This window comes from Cavia porcellus, unplaced genomic scaffold (genome assembly GCF_034190915.1).
Source record: "Cavia porcellus strain 051 isolate PalLab524CR breed Dunkin Hartley unplaced genomic scaffold, mCavPor4.1 scaffold_21, whole genome shotgun sequence".
Classification (NCBI taxonomy): domain Eukaryota; kingdom Metazoa; phylum Chordata; class Mammalia; order Rodentia; family Caviidae; genus Cavia; species Cavia porcellus.
This window is the reverse complement of record NW_026947504.1, coordinates 9,556,736-9,563,069: the sequence shown is the minus strand read 5'-3', so window position 1 is coordinate 9,563,069 and position 6,334 is coordinate 9,556,736. Positions and strand designations below refer to the sequence as shown.

General features: G+C 44.3%; 1 non-coding gene across 1 annotated transcript; it reads left to right on the top strand.

The window, feature by feature from the left end:
• The first annotated feature begins 4,613 nt into the window (after positions 1-4,613).
• Positions 4,614-4,817, top strand: LOC111753794 (small nucleolar RNA SNORA73 family). Its single transcript, XR_002788577.1, has one exon. It is a non-coding gene; the product is annotated as a small nucleolar RNA SNORA73 family (small nucleolar RNA).
• Positions 4,818-6,334: the final 1,517 nt, after the last annotated feature.

Genomic DNA, 6,334 nt, shown 5'->3' with positions numbered 1-6,334 from the left:
AAGTAAAATACAAATGTATTGGAAGGGTGAGGGTGCTTGGTTAATGAGGGTCTTAGCATACTTTGGAATAAGAATGAGGTCAGGAAATTAGGAATTATTCCTTAGCTATCTGTATTAAAGGCAGAGGAATGTAGGTCAAATGCACATACAGTTAAGACAACAGGGCTCCAAATTTCCCTTTAATTTACCCCCCAAAGGGGCTGAGACTTATGGAGGAACATTTGGTAAGAACGGAAATGGGAACAAACGGAGTTTAGTTGGAGGTCCCTTTCTTCCTAGGTGAGATCCCTTTACAGTTCCCATTCTGACTCCTGCAAGGCCAGCGCTTCCTTAGACCCCCATGTCTGGCAGGCAAGGGCACAGGGTTGCTGCTTCGATGCTGCTCTAGTCCCTGAGACCCTTCACCTGCCTGAGGCAAGTGCAGTAACGAGGTCTTTCTTGGAACCTTTGTCTTTAAACAAGTTCTGAGAGACACAGGCCGGGCCTCTGCCAGAGGAGTACACTCTGGGCAACCATGCTGCCTGGAGGCTCCCAGCATCCCTCCACACCCCGGCCTGCTTCTGCATGCAAGTGGGCAGTACCAACCATGAGGGTGATTTTAGTTTGCCCCCAGCCCTGCTGAAACCCAGACATGCAGCCTCTAAACCTTACATTAAGCTTCTCACAGTCTGGTATTAACACAGGGACAGTACACTAAATGATGTTAAGTAGTTCACATTTTTCACTTTAATGGTTATCTAGTGTGAATTCAAGAAAAACAAAATTACCACATTTCAGGGATAATGTTTAGGATGAAGATAAGTAGTCATTTTAACTAAATTTAATAACTTAATGGTACATATGTTGTATAAATAGGGAAAATTTCACAAAGTTGGTTTGTAGGTGGGCAAAGATTAGAAAAAAGAGCCATGTATCCCATCCTGAGCCAGTTACTTAATTTAACCAATGTGGATGGATATCTGAGAAACAGAATTCCTCCCTGCTAAGAGCTATGGAATCAGAAATCCAAGAAATCCTACCTCTACTGGCTACTTAATACTGTGATGCTGGGCCAATCACAACTTGTTTTTAAAAACATTTAATTTGAAGTACTGGGGATTGAATTCAAGGTGTTTGCATTGAGCTGAGTCCCCAGCTGGTTTTGTGTGTTTTGACTTAATATTTTGAGACAACATCTTGCTATGTCACTAAGTTCCCCCAGCTGGGCTCAAACTTGTAGTCCTCCTGCCTCTGTCTACCAGAATGCTGGGACTGCAGGTGTGTGCCATCGAGCATTATATAAATCACAACTCCTTAAGACTCAGTTTCTTTATTTGTAGGGTGAATAAAAATTCCTATCTCAGAAGATTGTTCTGAGAACTACATAAGATAATACTTATAAGATGCTGAGCACAGCCCCTGGCATACAGCAAGGGCTTAGAGGTAGATTAGCAAAGCAGGAGTCATTTCTAAGGTAGGCACCCAACAATGTCTCTCCCTGAAGCTTATCTTTCGAGAGTCACTCAAATACTACAGGAACATTTAGCCTTTTGGGTCACAGATTTTCAGCCAGATAAATATGCATCAAGAAATTTGCATTCCAAATTGCACACAATTTTGAGATGTTTATAGGCCCTACATCTCCAATTGCCAGCTTTTTAAACCACATCCCATACCGACTACCACTCTGATAAACTGAAATAGAGAAACAGTGACACAAGAGCTATCTCCGTCTACTTTCTCTCCACCAACCCGGAGTACTCTTGCCTTCTTGGGCTGCATTCCCAAACCACACTGGTTCTCTCTGGTTACCTTTCAATAAGGCCACCACAGCCTTCTTCTATGTAAGAGCAGCAGGCAAATAAGCCCCTGAGGACTCAAACACAGGCTCACACGGAGCTGGCCTGTTCCCTCGCTCTGTCTCAGCACAGCGCAGCCTGGCCTTGCATTTTCTAACTTGGTGCTGATGTAGCTGGGTAAACTCGAGTCACTACACATGTACACGGAAAAGCCTGGGCCCGATAAGCTGCTGATAGGGTGGACCTGTGCTTCCGAGTTTCTGTTTAAATACTGATAGACCCCTTGGGCAAACAAGAAGGCTTTGTGTTCCCAGCATCCAAATTGCCCTCGGGGTCCAGTCCGGACAAGGCTGTAGCTCACAGTGGTAAAGTGGGGGTGTGAGCGAGGCAAATTCTTCCTGTGCTTGATCAGATAAATGCAACCAGGCTGGGCTAAGCTGATCTTCAATACTTCATCCGCTCTGAATCTTTCTCCCTGACCTCTACCTGCCTTACAGGTATCTCTTAACAATGGAGATTTAGAAAGATTTCTAGAAAATGCATTTGCAGAAACCTAGCAGCACATGTAGGTCAGGTCAAGCCATCACCCACCCACATCACTGCAGACAGGGATGAATGACCCAATGCGTAAATCACCGGGAGAGGAGCCTGAGAGGTTATGTGCCTGCTCCAGTGTAACAAAAAGAAAGTCAGGATCAAGTCAATAGACTCCAAAAACCTCAGGCTGCTTTGGGGCCTCAGGACACAGGTTATTTTCTTTAGGACTGTTTGAATTTTGGCTTTTTAATTAACTTGTAACGTTATACCTCTGAGCTTAAATTTCTTTCTTGTGTATCAATGAAGACAACATGCTTGCTTATCAGAATTTGGTTCCAAAGACATCCTGCAATCTCATCAAAAAGTGGGACTTTAGCTGCCCCTCACTTGTGCTTTAACAAGATTACAGGTCAGCTAAATGCTTGGCAAAGCCTGAGAAGCTCCAGACTAGAGCATTTACTCTAATGGAAGTATCTGAAAGGACAGTAGCAGGTTATCAACTGTTTCCTCTCAGATTTGCGACAGTTCTTGACCTAAATACTGTGTACTTTTTAGAACTTTGATTTGAGAGAATGAGACTAATAACAATCACCATGAACTCTCAAAGCTAACTTTCTTCTATGAGTAACTCACTATGTACGAATCAATGAGGTAGCTTTACTTTCCTTGGACATAATGTTTTAGTGGTCCGAACTCTATACTCTTCCCATGAAGGATGACTTCTTTACAGACTAGCACTGATGTTGAAAAAGCACTCTAGATTTAGCACTGTGCACAGGAGACAGAGTTTTAAAATTAGAATCAAAACGCCTCCATGATAAACAAAATATGTAAACAAAACATAGGGCAGGGGGAAGAGTTAGTACTTGAGGGTCTCTACATTTGGACTCTTGCTCCAACCACTGTGAGACCTTCCCTGTCCCTGGACCTGAAAGCCAGTTCCCTTCGTGGAAACCGGGCTAACAGCATGGCTGCTGGGGAACTGTAGATTAGGAGATTTAGTATGAAGAGACCTATAGCAGCATTCGAACACAGGAAATGCTGAATAAATATCAACTGTTATTAAAGTCAGTATTGAAATCCTGTCTCAAAGTGTCATTTTGCTTGAGAATAAGCAGGATGTCATTTTAACAGATACATCTGAGCCAGTATTAGCAGTAAGAACCTGCAAGAAATCACTTCACTGGGGCTTCAATGAGAAAAAAAAATTAAGATTATCAAGCTGTACCTGCCCCACTGGCCTTGAATGAAGCAAATAAAAACCAAATCAACGGTACAAGCTGGTGGCACAAGGGAGTGGGGTGAGAAGGCACACGATGTGGCAGGGTGGGAGCCCCTTGGCGGAGAATTTGCCGGGCTAACAACATCTCAAACTGGGTGCTCTGTGCTCCCAGCTTAGGACCCGCTTTCCACCTCCAACAGAGGGAGTCCTGGGGGATAAAAGCGTTGAAAAATGGACCGGGGGCTGGGGATATGGCTGAGTGAGAGAGTGCTTGTCTAGCAAGGGCCAATCCTAGCTTCAGTTTCCAGTATAAGACAGCAGGAGGGGAGGGGAGGCAAACCAAGCCGGGTACAGTGGCGCACACCTGTAATCCCATCTATCTGAGAGGCTAAAACCAGAAGATCCCGAGTTCAAGGCCACCTTGGGCAACTTAGTTAGACTCTGTCTCAAAGTGGTGGATGGCAGCTGGGGATGTAGCTCAGTGCTAGAGCTCTTGCCCAGTATGCACAAGGTCTTGGGTTCAGTGCCCGCACTGCCCCACACGTGGATCAAGCAGAGGAGCAATGCAGAGGCAAGAGAAGCAAGTGCACACTCCTAAGAGACGGGCTGCATCACTGTAGAGCTCCCCCTCCAAGAAGGAAGTCGGTTACCAGCTCTGAGCCTGTTTCTCAGTGTAAGATGAGGACAATGGTACTACCTACCTCACAGGGTGGGAGGTGACTGAATAAGATAAGGTCTGTGCAAAATACAGCAGGGCTCTTAGCACATGGTAAATGCTCAATAGAGGACACCTCTTACCATGTGTTTTTGACAAACATCTGCAACACAGTAATTACAATTTACTGTAGGCTTAATCCTTGGCATCAAGTATTTTGATGTAAGAAACTGGGTCTCTATTGGACATTCTATGGATGAAAGACGACCACAAGTATTGGAAGCCCTTGCTGTGCTTGCTGCAAAACTCTAAGTCATTTCCTTTAACAGTGAAACGAAAATGAAAGGAGAGGTATTAGACACTGGCTTATAAACCTGGATCATTTAGGACTTGTCAGAACTAGCTGAAAAGCAGAAAAAGATCAACGTGGATACCCCTGGAGGTCACTCTCCCCGGGCTCCGTCCAGGTGGCATAGGGGAGCATAGGGCTCTGCCCTGTGATGTACAGTCCCTTTCCACGACGTTGGAGAAGAAGCTGGGCCTTGTGTCTGCGCCTGGATATTCCTACAACTTCTCAGAGTCCTTTGGGCAGTGACTGAGGAGATAAACCATGCAGGAAACAATGTTAAAAAAAAAAAAAAAAAAAAGAAAGAAAGAAAGAAAGAAAAAAAGCAGAAAAAGGCAAGATAATCTCCAGTGCAGCAAAAGGACTATAAAAAGAAACTTACTGTCTGATACAAGCAGAATGGCCTAATAAGACCACCTCACTGGACTTTACTAGTGTACCAGTGCAATTGTGGGTAAAAATGTAAGTTCACAAAACTGAGAGTGGAAAGAATGATAAATTGATTTTTGGAGGCATCACAATTAAGATGACTATGTGTGTGTAAAACGAGTTTTTGTTTTGTTTTTGCGACAGGGTCTCACTAGATAGTTCACGTTGGTCTTGAACTCATGATGGAGCCTCAGACTGGCCTAAAACTTGCAGTGATCCTCCTGCCTCGGCCTCCTGAGTGGTAGGATTACAGGTATGCGCCACTGCACCCAACTAAATTAGGGTATTTTTGAAACCCCTGTAAGATCAAGGGAGGAAAGATGTATGACAGCCCAACGGTGAGATGGTGGTGGTATGCACTGACAGCAGTAGTTTTCAAATCTTTTTCAGCTGCAGAATCCTTCTGTAAACAAAATCTCTTACTGACATTTCAATGTAAAAATAGGTTTATCAAGTAAACTTAGATGTTCAGTTGCTTTGTCTATTAATGATAACACTATACAGGTTGAACATATCCATTTGCATATAGACATTATACCTTTCTTAATATTCTTTCAATTAAAAGCTTACAAAACCACAGTGTTTTTACAGTTTGTCTTGTTTTTTGTGGTACTGGGGAATGACTGTAGGACCTTTACATCCTAGCTCTTTTACTGTTTGAGACAAGTTTTCGCTGTCACTACACTGTCTTCCTGCTCCAGCCTCCCATAGTGCTAGGATTACAGGTGCACATGACCACTCTCAGCTCGCAACTGTAGCGGTTTATTTTGTTTTGTTTTTGTCTTTTTCGTTTTTATCAGTACTGGGGATCGAACTCACGACTGCCTGCTTGCAAGGCAGGCGCTTATGCCGCTGAGCTAAACCCCCAGTCCCTTGTTTTTGTCTTTTTGAGACAGGGTCTCTCTATGCACTTCAGGCTGGCCTTAAGCTCACTTTGTAGCCTAGGCTGGTCTCGAACTTGCAATGATCCTCTTGCCTCAGCCTCCTGAGTGCTGGAATTACAGGCGTGAGCCACCACGCCCAGCTCTAACTGTAGCGCTTTTTGAAAGGTTCTTCAGAAGTATAGAGGAAGGGGCTGGGGATTTAGCTCAGCGGCATAAGTGCCTGCCTTGCAAGCAGGCAGTCGTGAGTTCGATCCCTGGTACCGATAAAAACGAAAAAGACAAAAAAAAAAAAAAAAAAAAAAAGAAGTATAGAGGAGATTCTCAGGTGGTTTCTAGAGGCCTGGAGGTTGTGAGGAAGTCATTTGGGTCATACACACTGAGGACGAACAGTGAGCAGAGGGTACCCCTCAGCCCCGTCTTCCGTTTAAGGACCATGTGAAAACACAGCACAGGAGGGACTGCAGAGGGAGGCTGTCCTAAGCA